At 37.6% G+C, this 21,447-nt stretch overlaps 1 protein-coding gene across 1 annotated transcript in view; it reads left to right on the top strand.

Moving 5' to 3' along the window:
• The first annotated feature begins 524 nt into the window (after positions 1–524).
• Positions 525–21,447, top strand: part of TAB2 (TGF-beta activated kinase 1 (MAP3K7) binding protein 2) — a 70,062-nt gene continuing 49,139 nt past the window's right edge. The window contains exon 1 of the mRNA XM_026845347.1: positions 525–543. The gene's annotated coding sequence lies outside the window, so the exon portion shown is untranslated. The remainder of the gene's footprint in view (positions 544–21,447) is intronic.

Below are 21,447 nucleotides of genomic sequence, written 5' to 3'. Positions count from 1 at the left end.
GGGGCAGCGGCAGGGGCCTGCCAGCGGGCTCGCCTTGGTGGGGGCTGGCCTGGCGCCTAGCAGGTGACAGGTGTGAGGGCGCTGGGCGAGGCTCCGCCATTTGAGGATGAGGAACAGCGCGTCAGAGGTGCGATTTTTTGGTGCCCGGTGTCTTTGCGGGGGCTGGCTGGGCTCCGTTCCATATATAGTATATTTGGGACGTTAGTTTCCATTCTTCAAGTCAGCTTAATTATTGAGTAAAAATTCTTGAAATGGTTTTGATAAGAGGGTTTTTGAAGGGAGGAGACGCATACGGTTTCTTCTTTTCTTTTTCTCTTGTTCTGTTTTGTCTCGGAGAGACCTGGGAACTCTACACAGAGGTGTGCAGTACCTTGTCTCATTCATTGAAAGGCTTGTTTTAAAAGTCCGATTTCAAAAAGCTCAGTCCTGTTACGTGGAGCAAGATCTTAAGAGCAGGGACCTTGTGTTCTTTGTACTTTATCTGCTAGCTCAGCAGAGCCTGGTTTGTGCCCGAGACCTGTATGTGTTTCTGTATTAATGATAGTAAGTACATACTTAAAGCAATTCTGAAGGAATACTTCTTAGCAAGGTTTCAGGTGTGGTTGTCTAGTTATCATAAGTTTAGGGTATTTGATACAGACTGAATAAAGCTGTTTCTGAAGTTGAACTGTAGAATGGTGAAAATGGTGTTGCATATAATATTCAGTATTCTGAGTTATGTAGATGTTTTAAAGGCATGTATCTTTCTCTTAGACTGTTCAAATTGTTTTGTATCATATCTTTGGCCACCAAAATGGTACTGCACATGCACTGCAATAAGGAGGGTTAGTGACTCTGTAACAGTAGCACTGTGTTCGTGATTGGCCACGATTTGCTGAAATTGGGGATAATTTTCAGCATTTAGCTAATGATTTACTAGATAATCGGGCATTTGCATTCCATATACGCATTTCAATTATTTGTTCTTTATCTGTATTACTGTAATTGGGTTTTGTTAAACCTCAGAATTCTGGTATCTGCTTTTGACACGAGGGAAGTTCCACTGACAAATTAGGAGATGCGTGTCATCAGCTTTGTTAAGTTCTGCCCTTCAATTTCAATGACATTTTAGTCACTTGTGGCTGTTACCCATACATTAAAGTTATAGATGCTCACCTGTAGGTAGTACCTTGTCTTGCACTGCCGCTGAGCTGACTCTCGATTTCTTTTAAAATCTGGCAAGATCTTGATGGGTTTTTCTTATGTTGTTTCATAGGAGAAAGGTGAAGGGGGGAAAAAGGCTGTTGGAGGAGATATTCAGTTTGGGTCATCCTAATTTTGTTTCTGAGAGATGTTTGATAAAGCATTGTCGCTATCGTTACATGTAGGGGCAGTGCCGTCTTCTTGCTATGCTGTGCTACCCTTGCTTACAACAGCTTTCAAAGGCTTGATGAAATGTAAACCATGTTGCTTCTCAACATCAAGAGAAGTCAAAGGGTTCTTTTCTCTTCCTTTAAATTTGCTGATACAAAAATAGAATTCTTGAAAATGGGCATTGTTCCTATGACAGCGCCCTGGTAGAAACTTCTCTTTTCCAGCAGCGACAGGATGGAAGAAGATAGTGATTTTTCTCACCATGGCATTGCTTTCAAGGCTGAGGTCCTCTGTTGTTGTTTTGTAACAGTCTTTGGCTTTGCAGATAACTGGTGTGCTTTTCAAACCTTGTAGAATTAAACCTGTCATCTGTTGAAGAGATTATTCTCAGCAAACTTTTTTTTTTTTCCTAGGGAGCTTAAAGAGTTTTTGGCAAACTATTTATGAGAGTGTACTTTGAAATGTAAAACTAGATTGCTCTTCATCCTATTGCAAGTGCCGCCTCCTTATCATTATCTCCATGGTTGGAAACACTGGAAGAAATAAGTTGGTCAGATGTGACCTCAGGTTTATGAAATGACTGTAAATTTAGGACTGAGGGATCAGGCTGATCTTTTCTGAACTGCTGCAAGCGGAATGCTGAACGATGTTGCTGTTGGTGCTTTTACAGGAAATAGAACAAAAATTCCAGTGATTCAGAACTGGATTTTTTTAAAGCTATACTCAAAACTCAAATATTTAAATGATTGAAATGGAAGTTAACTTCCCCCCCACTAATGTATACAGTGATTCAAGTTGGGTTTTTTCTCTTTAATTGCATAGTAGATTATCTCAACTGGAAAAGTATAGACTTTCTATTTCAAACAGGAGAAATGCTGGTGGATGTTCTAAACTATCTTGAACGCTGCTTAGCAAACTGATTTAAATGCAGCTGAGAGCAAGAAAGTTGTCATATTCACAATTGGATATTTTTTTAATCAACTCTTAATTGTAGTCAGAGGTTTCAGTGTAATAGTTGTTTCAGGTTCATCCTCTCTTAAGAATGCTTACCGAAAAATCACTGATGTAATATTAATGGTTTCCCTGACAAAACTTTTTGTAGACCTTTATCCTAATTACTCCTACAAGCAAGTGTTCCAGACAGTATACAGATGTTTACTGAGTTCTGTCTGGCTTTGCGTTATGCTGCCTTTGGATTTTGGTGGTCTGTAATCGGTAGTAATCTAGTGAAACCAAGTGAAATAGCTTGAGATAATTGAAGTTCAAAGATGTGTGTTTTTTGTGTGTGGTATCCTGATATTATTGGAACATGTCTGTTTTTGAATAAGGGCATTGCTCAGGATGTTATTGTTGCTGTAGGTGTAGTTAAATAGTTAATAATTTTAGAATGTGTTAGGTTTTTTGATGGCAAGAAGTTATGCATATCTTATGATAATGTGTTAAATGAACTTTGTTAGTATCTGGCCACAGAATTTTACAAAATGAAATTCTTTTGTTTAAAATATGCATTATATTCTTAGAAAAATGCTAGGTGTGATCAATTTCTGTAGCAATATGGAAAATTTATAGCTCTTTCCTATTCTGAGCACAGATGAAGATCAAATTTCACTCTTTAATGACGGGTGCTTTAAAACTCATTCAGGTACTGGTTGTACTATGAGCAGAATTTAATTTTTCCATTATTTAAAAATTGGTGTTTCAGAATGGATGCAAAACTCATGCTCCCTTTGGTATTTAGAAAAACATTGACTTAACACACAGTAGTAAAAACACCCATACATTTCTGTAGGTTGCATATATGAGGTTTTTTATTTTTAAGAACCAAACAAACAAAACTGCACTTATTAGTCGTGCTATTGTTAGGCTTGCTAGAATTTACCAAAACCAGGACAAAGCCACTATGTATGCTCACTACTTTGATTTTTCTTAAGTTAAATAAACACTGAAATACCAAGTATCTAAAGCTTGTTCCAGAATTAATCAAGTCTGGTGTTATGTGCATGCTGGCTGGTTGGACTGCTGGATCTGCCAGTGGGGAAGGCAGAGTTCCACCTGCTTTTCCCCTCATCAAAGGCATGAATTCAGTTGGTTTTTTTTTTCTACAAAGCTGCCAGTTTTCACAAAATTTGTAGAAGCCTTTTTTATCTTTGGGACTTCTACACCTTCTTGAAAATGCATGTGAAAAAAGGGTCAGAAGATGCAAATATTTATTAAAAGGACAAATAGAATGCGTAAATGCAATTTCTTCAAGCAACATTAGTTAAACATCCTCAAAAAGAAATTTTTTCAGTTTGGGAGTTTAGAAAACTTTTCACATGAATAAGATGTTGAGATGAACCTATTTTCTGTGGGGTTTTTTTAAAGGAGTAAAGTTGCTGTTGATTTTTATATATTTGTGTAGTGTATAAAACCATCTTTAATTCACCTTTCTAAAGACAAATCTTGAGCAATCATGTTTTCAGCAATCCTGTATCTCAATAAATTTTGAGTTCATTAGCTAACCGGCAAAGAAATTAGCCAAGGGACAAGGTTTCAAAGATTTTTACATTTTAATAATGTTTAACAAGCTTTGTTAAAATTGATGGCTTCATTGGGTAAGATCATCTCTTTAGGGGAAAGTTTTGCATGAACTTAGCAGTTACCTGTATTTAGCCTGCCAGTTGGCCAGCAAACAGTTGTCTGTGGGGTAGGAACACGAGATATGAAGTGCAGTTTTTTTTTTTTTTTTTTTTTTTTTTTTTTCCAGTCAGTAGTTAAAGGACATGAGAGGTTAAGTATATTGTGGCTAGTGCTTGGAAGAGAGGGGTAAGATAATAGGCATCTGGGATAGAGGTGGAATGTGACTACTTGGAACATGGGGGCATGGCTGAGATGATGCAAATCTATTGGGAAACGGGGCTTTGTTGCTTCTGCTATTTGTGGGACAGTGCCTTTAAGAGGAAGGTTAGAAGCAGCTGACAGTTTTTGGTTTACTAAACAATTATGTTAGAATAGGTTCTTAAGAAGATGAAGACTGGAAAACATTTTTTAAAAGGGTGAGGTATGTAGGTAGCTGAGCAGACTGCTGGGCTGCTAAGACTGTGTTGTAACAGCAGCATGCTTTTGACTACAGCGATAGAAACTCTGAGGGTGAGGTGACTGTTAGATATTTGGTGATATTGTTGTTTCCACGTGTATGGAGCCTCTTCTGCTGTGCCTGCATTTGTGTTTGTATGGCTCTGACTCAACACGATTGCCCGAACACCTAGACTGACTTTTCAGAGCATGTAGCAGCACGGGGCAAGAATGTGCATGAGTAAGGGAGGAGTTACTTAAGTTGCATAAGAAATACTGCTGTTCTCAAAATACATTATCCAAAGTATTATTTTATTATGTCGTATATAGTTTCTTTAGATAATGTGACTTAGGTGTTTGTCTCATGCTAACAGTATAATTCAGTCATGCCTTTGTGGGCTGTCGCATCCAGTGGTATATTTAATGTCCTCCCAGGTCTAATAGGTTTGTGAAGATGAGCCATAGTAATATCAAATTGTTTCAATAAGCCTAAAGTTACTTACCTTTTCTTACAGCTTTATTACAGACTAAAGATTTTTATGGAGTTTGTTGAATCTTGAAATAAGTATTTATCTGGTATACCTCTATTTTGTAGATAATGCTAAGTAGAAATGTATAAGAAATCTCTAGCAGATATGAAAGACTCTCAATGGCAAGCTTTTCGTTTGCTGAAGCATATCTTTATTGTTCAAGAAGATGCTTTGTTGTTATCAGGTATTTTCATAGATGACTTGTAGAAAGATCAAGCATAAATATGTTCAGGGAGTGATTCTTAGGAAATTTCTTAGAGGCTGTCAAAGTTAGGGCTGTAGAACGCATTTTTCAAAGGAAATTACATTGCATGTGTGTGGAAAAAAAAAATCTCATCTGTTGATCCATATGTTTATCAATATGTTCTCAGAATGTCTTTTTCAGCAGGGCAAACTAACTGGATACACAAAGTTTCAGAATGTTAACCACCCCTTGAGACACTAGTACTTGTTACTGATCCAATGCCTCAGAAGATGTGACTAGTATGTACATCCAGATAAATCATCTGTTTTCCTGAAGCTGGTTGAGGGGGGGATCAATTTCTATTTTATACCGAAGTGTAGAAATGCAGAAAAGTCTTTACCCATGTAAGTCCTAAGTTTGATTTCCCCAGGTGGAAAAAATTATGAACTGTTTCACCTACGGAGAAAAAAGTGCACACTAAAAAAAAAGTTGTACAGTGTGGCATGTAATTGTATCCTTTGTCAATTCATGTTGTGTTTAAACCCTTAAGAAAGATCTCCACCTCCTGTATCCATGCTGTGGTACATACCTCTCTTTACAGTACTCTCTGGTCTTTCACAGCATTTTTTTTCTGTTTATTTTTTCTTGACTCTTTAAAAATCTGTCCCATGCAGAATTTATCTCCTCCAACCATTGTTTTACTGACATCCTATTGTATTTCTAGGTGAGCTAGAAAGAGGAGATCTGTTAATTCATACCCTTTTTTCACTCTTCCTTTCCCTTGCCTAGCCAATATATGATCTGTACTTTACAACAGAAATGTTAGTGCCCTTTTGTTTATAGTTCTCTTTGGCATTCTTTTTTGTTCTAATCTCTCTTCTTGGAAACTTTTTTTTCTTAAGAGACCAGTTCAGCACTTGTAATTTCTTTCTCATTCTGTTTTTTCTTCAGAGTATCAGTTGCTAAGTTTGCCCCGGCTCCATTTAGACTTTCCTGAGAGAGTGTCATGAGTTCTGTACTTGGATTTTGTTCAATTCATTCAACTGGTTCAAACTGCTACTTTCTATTTGTTAGACAAACATTTGTTTTTTGAAAGGGAATGGTAGGTTATCTTTCTTAGAGAGCTTTCTTTAACAGGTTTAAGCCTGGGAACAGGGAATCCCCAGGGGCTCAGCAAAAGTATGCTTAAAAAGGCATTTTAGGTTAAGTGCAAAGCAGTATGTTTCACACTGGCTTGTGAAGCTGCTTCTGTTAAAATTTTGGTGTCTTGTTCCCTTTTTTAAATATTGGTTTTGTCTTTGGTAAATGAAAATAAGATCTTTTTTCTTGTGTGTCTCAAACTGTGTATTTTAAACTGTCTTGCTGGATTAATTGCCAATACCAGATTATTGTATTTTATTTATGCTTTGGTATTGGTTACAGATCTTGACTTGGATTAGGTTGTTTTGTTCAAGGCACTGTATAAATATTTATTAAATAAGTTAGTCCCAGAAAACTTTGAAAGTCTCATGAATAATTAAGCTTGTTTACCAAGATGCATATATTGGGTTAGACAAAGACATTTAGCAAATTATTTGTGTTATCTTTCATCTATTATGCTTGTTAGTTCTTCAGTCATTTTAAACTCTGCCAGTCTTTAAAAATTAATTAAAACTGTCTTTAATAGCTGTAATTCATTTAGCAGTTTTGACACATGACTTTTAAGATTTGTCTGATTCATAAAAGAATGATGAAATTACTTGAGTTAGTCCCTCACCAACTTGCATTCATTGGTAGCTGCTTAGGGTAGAGCTAGGTGTATCAAAGCTGGGAATTCTGTTGAAGGTTGTGACAGTGCATCACAACTATGATGCTTAGACTCAGGACTTCAGTCAGAATGAGAACTTTTTTTTTTTTGTAAAATGAGTTGATTACAAGGAGAAATTTGACCACTGGCAAATTTTTAAGCAATATAACTTACTTTGTTGTATATGTGAGTTAAGACTTAGCATGAATGTATGCGTAAAAGGGGTTGCTAAAGAATTAGTTCCTGCTTCTCTACAAGAACATCATTTTGATCTTCCTTTTCCAGACCTAAAGTGCAATGCTTTTGGATTCCTGTTCCACAGTATCTGGTGAAGAATAAAATAAAGTGTAAACAGCAGGAGAGAACTGTCATTCGGACTGTGGAAATTTCTGTTCTCTCCAGTGTCTTGTTTCTAGCAGGTGATGTGTTAAGCAGTCAGGTTCAGCAAAAATACCCATTATTTGTTTCTTTTTTGCCCTGCATGGGGTTGAAAACCCCTGTGGTTTCCAGACTGAAAGGAAAATATCAGTTCTCCCAGTGGTGCTTTCATAAGCACACTGAAGAGGGAAAAAAAAAATCTATATGATAATCTCTTATCCTTACTCTTCTTGTCAAAACTGTGAATGGCACCAACATGGCTGCATCATTTTGGATGCATGAAAGAATGTCATCCTTCCATAACGTAGCTGTATGCATGCAGAGGTTGCTAGGGTAGCTGCAGTTACACATGCAAAATGGTGTTATTTTTTTGGAAGAGCTTCAGTCTTGATTTGGGTGAGTAGTTTTAGTTTATTGATACAAAACATGCCTTTACTGCCATGAATGGAATGCTTTAACTCTTTTGTCAGTATTTCTATGTAAATTAAAAACTCCTGGAGTAATATAACAAAAAGCAAAAATGGAAGAATGCAAGCATTTGTGAGCATTGGGGGCCAGTCTGATAGTTTGCTGTGACTGAACAGGGAGGATTTCTTTCATTGACACAAGCAGCTGGTCTCTGGTACTTGTCTCATCTTTCTGTGAGCCAGGTCAGTCTATGTACTAGGGGTTAGAAAACTAACCAGAAAAAGTTGATTGTTATTTAACTGTCTTAAGTGATCTCATGGAGTGAGACTAACCCCTCCATGCTGAGGAGCAGTTAGACCAGTTCAGTGGTTTCCTATAACTTCACACTGAGGGGGATGTTTTGTGTTACAGCAGTGACAGTGAAGGAATTTGCCATCCTTGGCCATTAGTTCACTGATGTAGCTTATAGTATGATCCCACAGGTACGTTTTTTCTGCAATGCTGAGGTATGGTAAAGAAGTAGAAGAAGAGAAAATCATTTATTAAGCTGGTATTGTTGATGAAGAAAGCCTCTCGTGAAACTATAGACCTAAGAGTGGTGCTATGATAGACAAGCAGGAAGACCAGTTCAAGAATTTGCCTGCTGTGGCGCTGCAGCTGTTTCTAGGGTCACCAGCTGAATTGCCGAAATGATGCAAATTAAAAGCTAGCACTTGAAAAAGTAGGACAGGAACTAGTTGAACTGACTTTACTACAGAACCCACATATGTGGTGTAAAATCTTCACCAGTGGCCTACCTGCGTGGAAGATGGTAACAGTATCTCCTGTTATCTGGAGATAATCAAGGAGTCTGAAATGCTTCTAACAGGCATGTTTTAATTAGTGAGCTTTAAGTGATGGTGCCTGTAAGAATCCTAGCAGTCTTCTCTTTGTCAGTAAGAATGGCTAGGTTTTTCTTGGGTGTTTAGTCTTTAAATATTACAGTTGAGTTTTGCAATGGAGTAGGAAATTCAGGACCCACTGAAACTGGTGGAAAAGGCTAATAGATAAGCATAACTGCATTGAGGTGTGTAAACTATGGAAAGAAAGAGCCATTAGAAAAAGTGCAGCATTGGTTGACACTTGAGGAAAGATGCAGTTAAAATGGGATAGCAAAACATATTCTCTAAAGATATTTTCATTTCACCTGTGTACTACAGGGGAGTATTATTTGAGCTGGCCTAGAGTTACAGTCTTTCATAACTTTTAATGGTTATGAGAGGAAACTGGTGAATCTATTAAATTATAAACTACTATTCAGCCATATTACTGAATATAAAGCTTCATTTAAAGATGAGTAAATTAAAATTGTTTGTAAGTGTTCTCTTTCTCTAAATTGCAGATTTTGGGTAGACTTTGGCAGCTACTGTGATGTTCCAGTCTGGCCTGTGTGTTCAGGTTGTAGGCTGGCAGATATTAACAACTTTTTCAAGCTAAAGCTTAATATAAATGTCCATCTGTGTACAAAATGCTGTATAAAACACAAGTGTTTCAGCCTTATCTAAGTGCTGAATTTTGACATTACTTCTTTCACGGTTTTTGGTTGTTTTGTTGTTTTGGTTTTGCATATTTTTTTCTTGTGAATTTTAGTTTCAATTCCTTTTGTGGCAGAGTATCTTAAAGTCAAAGTACCACCTAATGGTGTTAGCAGAGTTGATGGAGCTACAGGCTTCCTTCCTGTTGAAACTGGCCAAAAGAATAGGCCAAATTGTAGCTTGTGTTTCTTCAGTGTAGAGCCAATGGCAATTCTCTGGAATGTTTTTTCCACTCCCCATCAATGAGAGGGGAAATTCTTGCCAACACAAATGAGATCGAGACCTGCAAGTTGCCTCAACATAATATAGTTCATACTGAAAAAAATACTTGCTAGAAGAACATCCAGAGTTATACTAGTATGGGATCTTGTTAATTAAAAACTAGTTATCTTCTGGTTTGAGGTTTTTAGGAGTCTTGGAGCAAACTAGTATTTCAGCTTTGTGTGACTTCAAGCTGCTGCCTTTGTGATAAGGGCAAGTCATCACCTTACACTGTCAATGAACATTGCAGAAATGCCTACAGTGATTTCTCAGACTATCAAAATTCATCGATTCCAAAAGCACTTTGTTGTTTCATGTTTTGCTATTTCAGTACAGCTTCTGGCTCTTGTAGCTTTGTTTTCTGATGTACATGTATTGGCTAGGATTTTAAATTGATTTAGGAGAAGCCTAGCAATGCAGCTTTACCTTCTGAACTTAACAATGTATTGTCACTGCTTTGGCATCCTTACTGAACTTATTGTGAGAGTGGAACTGTATGTAATTGAAAGAAATAATAGTTACTTTGCTATTCATTCATGGGGAAAAAATTTGTGTTTTTATCACAAAATTAAAGCATAAGAGGTTTTTGGTGTCTCTGTTCTTTCCAGCTCCTGTGAAAGGTCCACATCTGCATTTTTAAATTATGCCTGCTTGTAACCTGTGGCTTAGTATTTTTGCAGGACAAGCATTAGAAAATTGGAATGGGTGAAAAATTGAATCCTTCTGAAATATGAAGCAAAGTTACAATAGTTATGAATCCTTTGCCACTTTATCTTATAACAGTTCATCTTAACTTTCCAAAGTCAATCTACTTCTGTTCATCTACTACAGTTCATCTTAACTTTCCAAAGTCAATCTACTTCTGTTAACAGGCCTGTTAACAGGCCCCTTATCTTTGTTGCAAATGCAACAAAGATATTAGTACACCTAAGTTGTGAAGAGCTATCCAGACTAGCAGTTACTTTTCCTCTGTGGAGTTGTTTGGTAGTTGATGGGATCTCAGCTCTTACTTCAGTTTCCTTCGAAAATACCTGGTATCTGTCTGTATCTGTGGTTAGAAGATAAACACTGAGGCTTAATGATTCTTCTAACTTGTATATAATTTTTATATTTTCAGTGTTTAACTCCAGTTGTAAAGAGAAAGCTAAAACACAGCTAATTTAAAGGCCATAAGATGATACAATATCCAGAAAGTAGGGGGGAAGGTCAAAATCTGAGTGGGAAGATAAAGTATGTAATAAAGGCAGGGGGACATTATCTCCTTTTTAGAATGATTGGCATGTTAATAACAACATTTGTCATTTTATTAGTAGTAATTAGTTACGCATTAATTCTTTTACTTTTGGCATGTGTTAATGTATCCAAAATACTGGTGTCTCTGTAATTAAAAAGGTTTGTTAGATTTCGTAGCTTAATACATGTATGTTAGTTTCAGAGAGAACCCTTTTCTGGTTTTGCTGCTAGATGCTAGTGTAATCTTGATTTCTAGCTTTTTAAGCAATGGTTTATCCCTGCACTTCCCTCTGCTCCCTCTCCCCTCACCCCATCCATAGTTTGCAAGAAAGGGCCTTGAATAGGGAAGAGACAGGAACAGAATCTTAGTTGCAAATGTACTGGATTTTTTTTTTTACATGGATTTTAGTCTAATGTAATGCTGCTGTTGTGGGGGTCTCTCTTCATTCTAAGCGGTGTGACAAAGTGGAGGACTGTACAAGGTTAAAAGGTCTTTACTTGCCTTGTGGTATGAGGCATCTTTTCTATTTTTTTCTCAACTTACCTCTGTTACTTTCTTCATCTGCCTTTTTCAGAGCAGGTTATTTTTAATTTTTTCCTTTTGAGTATCTAGCTGTCTTGTTAGTTTATATCTGGCATCAAGACCTTTGTAAGGAGATACTGTTTAAGTAGAAAACGTAGAAGATAGGTCCATTTATGAAAGGATTAATGGCCATCTTTTAAAGGTTGTAATAGCAGGAAACTGTATTGAGAAGCCTTGAATACTGGAGGCATTTGAACTCTTCTCAGCTTTCCTCTCTCCTTGTTAATGTCCTTTCCCTGAATTCTGTGTGGAGTAAACTGCAGAAAAAAGGGTTGGCGGTGTTAGTCTTGTTGCATAGCAGGCAGTGCAGCGATTGCATCTTTCTTTCCTTTACAGATGGTTGGAGTGCAAGTAGCATTCTTCTCTTCTTTGAAGAAAGTTCGTAGTGAATTGTGGGAAACATGGAGGAAAAACTGTGAATTTTAAAATTATGTATTATCAGTTCCTAGGTAAGAAATCTGTATTCTATTCTAGAAGTATGGAAATCTGATTAGGAGCTAGAGAAACAGCTGTTCAGACATCTGTCTCTTACTTTTCCTTCCTTGGGTATAAAATATGCTCCTTGAAGAAAAGCAACAGAAAAAAAAGTTGTACTGGCACCACCATGAGTATTTCTATCTGACTCTTGCCTGTCAGTGTCTGTTACCTCATCATGGTGTAGGCTTTTTTTCCCAGGTTAATGGATTTTTGTTTATTTTTCCCTATTACTATGAAGTTGGCAGAAGATAAGTGGAAACTAGAGGCTTCCCCCAAAATGTTGCAGTGGTGGTCTTGGTTTTGTCCTTACATATGTTAATTTGGAACTAACAGAAGAAAGATAAAAGAACTCATAGTTTGTATGACCGTGCTTCTCCCTTTCTTTTCCCCCTTTCCCTGGCAGCTATTCTGACAAAGAAGTCCTGAGTTACCCTAGGACCTTCAGCCAGTGTACTTTCCTGGGTGAAAATAACTGCACTTAGATACAAAGTCAAGATCTGTTATCCTAAAACTATGGCAGCCCAACTGTAGGCCTACATCTGATACGGGCACCCTTCACGTCCAGGGCCTTGGCTCCTCTTCTGGAGAAGAGGATAGACAGAAAATGGCACTTCTGTGGTCATTCTCTTCTCTATGGTACTGTGTTAAATAGCTGATGGTCTTTCTTTCCTATGTCTTGGTGGTGTCCTGCTGGTCTTTCTGAAACTTCTTCACCTGCTCTCACTTCAGGTGCTGTCTTAATACAGTTGTTTCCAGTTAGCTGCACGCAACTCAAGGAAGTGGTTTGCTGTTATTAACCCTTTTTATGTTGCTTCTGTAGAACGTAAATGTCTCTTCCTTCCTCTTACCCTACAGGCTCACATCATTGTTTGTTTGTAACAGCTGCCAGAGACAGCCTTGTGTGGTTGGGCTAGATGTTTAACTTCCTAAATGTTTATTCTAGTGCTAAGGTAATGTAAAATCAAAAATCTCTTTCAGTGTTTGAACCTTGGTTTCTTCCCTCTCCTGCAAGATTGCCCTCAGGAAAAAATACAGGTGTGATTTGTAAATCAGTGTTAAGTTGGCTTTGCTCCTTCCCCTGCATTCATACTGGCATTCATCTGTCTCAAAGTTAAACTAGCAGAAAGCTAACACTACTTCCCTCATCCCCCGCCCCCATTTTGCTCCATGAACTGGCTTGCTGCAGGATCAGATGAGTGCCAGCATTGGCTTAGATCACAGAAGGGAGAGGGGGAATGCATGCCTGGGAGCAGGAGGAATGACAGTGGCAGTATTGAATTGTTTTGAAGCTGCATTTTAAGGAGTGGCTGAAATACCCAGCCTTACTGTCATTGAAACGTTATGAGTAAATGATATATTAGTAAACAAGTTGAGTCCCTCACTAAGTTGAAAAAGGAATTATTTTTTTCTTGCTACAGTCTGGCTTTCAGTAGGTATTTACCCAAACACTGGATTTACCTGTGACACCTATCAGTTAAAGAAATGGTTTGATTTTTGTAAAGAGGGGAGAAGGGAAAAGAAAATATTCAACCAGCCTGAAAGTAAAAGTGTGTGTGTGACACAATCCTCTGTGCTTCTTGATCGGGAGAGAGTAATGTGAGGGTTACTGGGGAATTAAATCTCATTCATGATATAAACTGAGGTGTGTTCAAGGTGAGTCACGGAGGGTAAATGAGAAGAGTGTAAAAGTTATCCTATAGTTGCTTGGTTTATAATTAGGGAAAAGAAGTTGGAGCTCATGATACTTAGCTGCTTTGTTGTCTGACTACAAGCCCACTGGTCCAGTTGCTTCAGACATTTCATTCTGCTTGCATCTAATTCAGTGGGAAGTAGGACATGGGACTTAGTCACTTAGGTATTGTTGGGAATGGTCACACATTTTACTCTATTTACTAATCTGTAGTAATCAGTGATACTGTCATTTATTACAAAAGGTGTAAGTGTTTTGAAAATGGACAAATTGCTTTAAAGGACTGGGTGTGTTTTTTTCTTTGCTCATTAGCTGCCTCCTACCTACTAACTTCTCAGCTCCCATTCAAATTGCTAGGGAATGGGAGTTAACCATAAGAGACTTGATCATTTTGAAGGCTGCAGGACAAGGTATCACTGGTCATGCATGAGGAGAGGAAGAGAGTTGGGTTTGATAGTGCCTCAAGGCTTGTCCTACTATGCCAGTTCCAAGTGTAACTGGAAAAAATTTTAAGTGTGGCAAAATGAAAATAGGGTGAGTTCAACTTAAGCCTAGCAAGGAAAGTTCAAGTATTTTTCTTTAATAATTGTAGTTGTTTTCTCAGGAAAGTGTGGGTGAAATGAAGTACATCAACGGACAAAACTGAAGATGTGTTTGATTTGGTCTTCATATGTATCTTTTAATCATAAGTTTCATTATTACACTATATCTTTAAGCCTGCTGTTCTCAGAAGATGACCTCTTTGAATAAACTTTTACATGGGAATTTTCCCCAAATCCTTAAAATAACCAAAACTTAGAAGAAATCTGCTTTCACTTCATTGAAATAAGAGAAAGAAGAGAAACCTGTGACTGATTGCTTTGGCCAGTTGTTTTCTACCTCAAAAAACCTTAACATTTCAAAAAAATACATTTTTCTGCCTTTCAGTTTGATAAAGGTTTAGACTGACATATACAATTTTGCGTGGTATACTTTAATTGTGTAAAACATTTTAATATACTTTATTTTCTGGATTGAACTAGTATGAGTGTTTCAAAGTGGTATGGTCTGTAACAATGCATTTTAACTGAAGCTCCTCTGGAGCAAAAAGGAATATGCAGTATGGAATAAAGAAGAAGATGGAGACTACTTTCTTTGAAAAGCTGGAGAACCTAGTTTTGTGTCTGGATATTCTGAACAAACTTTGATTTGATTTTCGATTTGACTTAAGTGATTCATTTAATCTCTCTTAGATTCAGATCTCGATGCTTCTGATTCCAGGTTCTTTCTTCTTTTTTTAAAATGAGGGGAAGGAATTGGTAGCTTTTTGTCACTGGTATGTTTATTTTTTATTTAAAAGAAGCCTGGTGATGACATGTTCTTAAGGGAGATGTTTTTTATTTCTTCCCTCTTTTTTTCAGCAGTTAGGAATAGTGATGTTCTAAGTATCTTTGCTCTGTTAAGGGACCATGATTCTAATTTTCAGGTATTTGTAATAAAATTACTTAAATGTCTTAGTAATATCATTAAAGGTTATTCTATATGCAGTGTTTATTTTTACCTTTAATGTCATGCATGGAGAACAGACATTTGCTTTTATTAGTATTTGAGGACGTAGCAAGTCAGGAACATAAGACTGCACAACTGTGTATGTGTGGGGAGATCTCTGATAGTCTGTTCGGAGACTCTTACTGCTCTTGGTTATGATTGTGGGTGGGTGTTTTTCTTTCCTTGACAAAAAGGGGGCTTTTTTTGTTCTTATTGTCCCTTCCTGTTAAATCCATCATCCAACTTTAGGTAGCTGCTGAGGTAATTTTCTTTTTGCAGCTCAGGCACCTCTTTCTTGAGCTGAGAGAATGAAACTTAAAATGTTGAAGACTGCTGGAATTAGAGGGGGAGAGACTGAGCTTTGAGCCCTAAAATCATGCTGGTGTCTTATGTTTTCAAGTAGATAAGAGTTTTAGCAAAGGAGCCAGTAAAATTATCTTTCCAGAGCAGATGCAATTTCTAAGAACAGGATCAGCAAGTTGTAGGCACATGGACTTCTATGTTGGGGACCTTGCAGTTGTAAACAGTACTTGGTAGGATTTATATCAATAACACAGAAGTTAAAGGAATACTGCAGAGGGTAGTCAAAGTCTGTTTCTACTAGGCATTAACAACTCACTTGTCCCCCTCCAAAAGTCTGCATTTTTAATTGTGTGCTGTGTGAGGTTTTTTCTCATTAGTGTTTTTTTCTTAGGACCTTTCTCCTCTTTTCTTCATTTTTGAGTGTCCTACAAGAGCATCTGTACTGTGCTCTTTCTATACCTGTTTTTAACCTTTTCCTCCAGCCTGTAGTGGCAGATCTGTTTCAAACTGCATCTGTAACTGGTTTTGTCTTGCTCATTGTAGCAAGTGGAATTTCTGTTGTGATTGGAAAGTGAAATTTCTTGCTATGGTTGCTCATTAACAGATGAGAGAGTGGAGAAAAAGGGATGTAGGGTCATTCAAGTGTTGGTTTCTGAGAACATTTTTTTCTGTGATTTCTGAATATATTTTTTGTTTATTGATAGGACGTGTGTTAAGAGATGACAGGAAAAAGTAGCAGAAAAAACTCTACCAGCTCTGGTGGTTTTTCAGTGAGTTGCATGATACTTAGTGTTCTTTGAACCCCAGATCCTGAAGTCAGAATATGAATGTTCTTAAAACACAAGCTTCTGTCCTTCAAGGCTCTTGAAAATAGCCTGCATGTATAAAAATTAAAGGTTAAAAATTTGGGGGGATAATTTCTTTAAAAACCAAAAACCCCACAACACACCAAAACCCACAAGAATCCAATGTTTTCCAGATTGATTTTGAATGCTTCTATTTTTTTTTTTTTTTCCTTTTTGTTTTAATCTTTGGAATGAGTGGACTGTGGGTGATACGGAAATGAAAGGGGAAAACGGGAGAAATGAGAACAGGGCTGCAAGAGTAAAACAAGTTCCTTCCCTTCCAAGTCCTTCAACCAGATTAAATTGTCAGAACGCATTGCTGCTGAATGTGAAACTGAAAGTCTGTGCTGAGTGTATCACTGCTCAGAGCCCTAACCTTCTAGAGTGATTTTACTCTTTTGCCTTCCATGCTAGTGTCTTCCCATATACCTTAGAATTTTCCAAAATTTAACTTCTAATGTGTAATCTGCCACACTGAAGGGTATAACTGCTGCTTGTTTTGAATGAAAGTGAAAGAGAGAAACAGAAATTATACTGATAAGAATTCCTTTCTTCTTTCTTGCCTGAAGCCTTTCAGAAAAGCATAGTTCACTTTTATGTGGTTGTGGCAATCTTTTTTTGAGGACTGTTTCTTTTAAAACTGGAATTTCAAATGCTTCTAGGCAGCTTCATGCTGATGATGACTATAACTGATGTAAAATTACATTTGTTGTAAAGTTACAATTGTAAAACTATCCAGTTGAAAATTTGTTCTGAAAAGTTTTCACAACTGAGTGATAAAATATGGATCTGAGCAAAAGTATCACCTTTGCATGTCTGGTGCCAAGCTTGAAACTTATTTTTGTGAATTACCGGATTACTTGTACAGCTCAGTTACTTGATATGCTTTGTTCTTCATGATGTGGACAACAGATTTTTATTTTTTTTTCCATGTTGGGGTAGAACTGTTCTATGGGTGTGTTCATGAAATATCTGACACTTGGGCTGACTTGATCTTTGTGTCTTTGCCTTAGTTCACTTGCAGCTTCAGGGGACGTAATTCAGATTTTAAAGAGATTAATAGAAAGATGAATTGGTGTTCAGAGATTACTTTCTGTTCTATTACCAGGCTGATGGGTACTAGCCCAATTGCTGACAAAGTAGTAGTTTGTCTTAACTCTTGGGAGATTCATTGAAAGCTTGTAATCAAATATATGTGATCTTTGCTTCATATTAATTCAGTACTTCAGACTACATTTTAATCACAGAATGATGCAAGACCAAGAATTATAGAAGGTACCTGAAGTCAGCTTAGCATTTCTTTTTAAAGGCACAAGTGACCTTAAATGCGTGTGTGAAAGCGATGGGCTTAAGAACCCAACTTTTTATGGCTTCTGTAAGCAATATTGCTATGGTTAGATATTTGTTGGTGATAGCAGTAGCAAGTGGTCACTTGATTTATAACTAGCAACATGCTGTTTGGCTGTTCAGCAGTCATTCTGCTCGCTCCTATAATTGGAAGTACTAGAGTGCCAATCGAGCAGTCCCCTCCTGTTAACAAGGGCAGTGCATCCCCGCTCTCTGCCCTCCCTCTGCGTGTGGGCTTGTACTGGCGCTTCTTAGCTCCCGCTTCTAGCCAGCTCTCTTTGCTAGAGACTAATCCAGACTCCCTCTCACCCACCAAAAAATACCTTTCTGCGGTACAAGCAAATGGCTTTGCCTCTTTGAAGTGTCGGGCGAGCAGAGGAGCCGGAGGAGGAGGAGAGCGAGGCCGCTTCCGGCAGGTGGCAGCAGCGACCTGCTGAATTGGGCGGAGCGGGAGGGGGGGCGGCAGAAGAATGAAGACAGGTATGTGATAAACGTGAAGAAAGCTCACTTAAGATGACTTGCTAGCTTTTAGTAGACCGTGTCCTGTTAAAGGATTTATTTCTGAACTCCGTCTGCGGAAGTTGTTGTGATGTAGAGCACTTCACCTGGGAACACTTGCCAGAAGAACTCTGTGGTAGTATTTGGAAAGGAACCACTTGGAGTGACAGCAAGCTGTTCGCTCAACTACCTGCTCTAGGATCTTCTGAGAAGGCAGATTAATTTAGGTGCATCTGTGTTAATATAATGTTATGGTAAGACTTATTTAAGAGGAAACAAACATTTTTAACTAATGCGTTTTACTTTTTGTGCATCAAGAGGTAACACTTTGTGTTGAATGATGTATTTGGGCACATCAGAAGTCATGACTCCTACCTGGTCTTATATAACAGTGATAAGTGGCTAGAATGAGTACCTGAATAAAGTTGTGTGTTCATGGGCTTTCGCAGACTACAGTTTAGTTTAACTGTGAGTTTATCTGAATTCACCCTGTAACTGAGTAGTGGGGTGAAACTTGACCCCTGAAGAGGTACATTCAGACCACATGAGAAAGCAGCCTGCTATCTCAGGACTTCAGTGCAGTGTTTCCTTTACAGTATAGACTACTGTGGAGTTATGCTACAGGATGATCAGTAGTCTGAGATCATTTTGTCTACACCTGAGAAATACACTGATGATCATTATTTTGTGCCTCTTAATTGCTGAAGATTTGCACATTTCTGGCTTCTATTTTTATCTGAATGAATTTAGAATATTGCACAACCTTAACTCTCAGGAGTATAATCATCTACAGTGGGATAAGTTGTAGTCAAGACAGAGGGTAACTCGGTCTTAACCTGAACGAAGCCTCTGTCACTGTTTCATGCTAAATTCATTCTTGCTTGAGGGTTTTTTTTTTTAAAAAAAAAAAAAAGGACCTGAGTCACCAGATTTTCATCTATTATTGTTACTGGTTTTTGGAAGGTAATAAAAGGTCAAAATACTAAATGAGATCTGTTGCTCATGATCCATCTGAGAAGCACCCTCTGCCCAGTGATGTCTGGAAAAAGCACAGTGTATTCTTGGCATTAATAGTAATTCAGAATAATTTTTATAAGAATCATTCTTGAATTACAGTATTCCTCCCTTGAAATTCTAAACTTTACTTTGAATTAAATCTGATTATAAACATCTGAGATTAGCAGGTGAAAAAAGTGCATTCTCTTATTCTCTAAGTTTTGATAGCATTAAAATGTCTCATTAATACTTTTAAGCAATTTCATAGAAAGAAGCTACAAAAGTCAGACTTAGCTGTTTGGTATATTTTCAATTTAAACATTTGTAAAGATACATTTGACATTAACTTCTGAGATGTATACAGAAACTTGCCTAAGTGTGAAGCATGTATGTGTGAATAAGATGTGAACTTCAGTAATACTGGGTGGGGTTTTTTTTCTTTTAAGTGAAAGCATATACTTTCTTTTGGGTATCAACTGCAATCCTTTTAAAAACTGCTGTAGCCAGGAGGAAGAAGATTATGTGCCAGCGATGCTGCTTTTGAACATGGTTTGAGACACAGGCGTCTGTGCTCCCTGTATCTTGCATGCTATGCTAATACAATATAAACCAGCTTCTGTCTGGAAGCCTTGTCCACATAGTGATAACTTGAGTAGTTTGTATGCCAATAGCTCTTGTCCCCAAGAGTAGAAAGCATTTATATCAATAGAGTGCAGCCAGTAAGGGTTCATACCTTTTCATGGCCTTGTAGACAGGTTTTCAGTATTTCCTTTGGACTGAAAAATTTGAAGCAGATCACTAAAAGAAAGACTGGTCCTGTTGCTGGTGAAGGTTAAAATCCTACTGAGGAGTTAGGATATAGCTCTTACACAGTGTAGTTAGTATTGTGACATGAGTTGTATTTTTTTAGTCCTGCACAGAAAATGTGCTTACATATAAAGGTGCTGTAAACAGATATTACTGTCCTAGCTTACAGTTTTTTCTCCTTTTCCGTTGTCCAGGATTTGTTAAGAGAACAAAGGCAGTAGCATCTTGCCTGTTTGCTTGAAGTGCAGAGATCCAATACCAGGTTTTGTGTGTGAACTAGTGAAAGAAATGGTAACTGGTAGAATATACTTGTTCTACACAAGCAGGGAATGATGGGAAGTGGGGGAAAAGTGGGGCAGTTTGCAGCTTCTAATTAAAAAAATTAGTACTTTCTAAGAGAATTTCTTATAGCCCTTGCATAGTATTTCCTGAAGGTTGGGTGGAAGTCTCCACTTTTTTTTACACATTTGTGAGGTAGTATTCTTCTCTTTTAATCTGCGCTATTTAGATAATGCACTTAATCAGGGAATGCCGAAACATTTAAAGACCAAGGGTGTGGTTTCATGAGCATTTCTTTCCATGTCAGCACTGGCAGGAGCTGCCCTGACCTTAGCTGCTTATTCCTGCCTTGCCCCTCAGTTGCACTAGTATAACTAGTTAATGTTCCAGGTGGCTATGCAGCAAAGCAGATTGTGGAATTTACTATCAGAAAAATATTATTTTTAACCTGGATCGATTCCCTGACTGGACTTACTGCTCAGCTGCGCAAACAGTTGTGCCAGCACAGCTGAGGGATGAGGATTGCTTAAACTGGTACTGCAGTGGAAAAAGTGTTGTGAAACTATAGCCTATGGCTTAATCTGTGTATTCTAGGTGTTTTGTTGGTACAGTTATACTATGCTGCCAAAATATTCCTCACACAGATGCAGCTTTCATCAGTACAGTTTATTTGATTGTGGAATGGAGAAAAGGATAATTGTGGGTTCTGTTCTCATACTTCTATGTTGTCAAAATATATAATATATACAATATATGTCTGTCAATTGTTTATAAAAGTTATTTTTTACATAAACTGAGTTGAACTAGTATGGATCATTAGAAAACAGAAGAACTATAAAATCAAGGCATCCTCTGTTTATTTCTACTGTCTACTTGGAATACATGTTATGTTGAGATAGTTGTTTCCATCTTTAACCACATCAGTATTCCTTCAGATGATGAAAGATTAATAACAATCTTTATATTTGAAGGTGAGGGCAACAGGAAACCTTACAAGAAATGAAATTCACAGTTCTTGAGTATATAAAATAAGAAGTGAAAAGCTCTGGAGGTTTAATATTTCAGGACATAATATGGGATTTCTTAAGAATTCCTTTTTTTGACATAACTTATAAAGGTGGCTATGTATGTAGCTATGGGTCTACTTGGGAAAGAAAGCATCAAAATGTTTTGATTCTTTGTCCAGAAATTTGGGCTTGCCTGTTACTTGTCAAATGTCCTGTACTCAGGCAATTAGATTCTTTAATTTCTTTTCTGATCTGGTGGTTCTGTAATTTTAGGTGTCAGTTTACTTCAGTGCTCAGTCTCATGCTGTTGGGGGGGGGGGGGGGGGG

Source organism: Athene cunicularia (assembly GCF_003259725.1).
Source record: "Athene cunicularia isolate RWA chromosome 3 unlocalized genomic scaffold, athCun1 chr3_part1, whole genome shotgun sequence".
Classification (NCBI taxonomy): domain Eukaryota; kingdom Metazoa; phylum Chordata; class Aves; order Strigiformes; family Strigidae; genus Athene; species Athene cunicularia.
The sequence above is the reverse complement of the archived record's forward strand: the minus strand, read 5'-3'. Positions and strand labels throughout refer to the sequence as shown.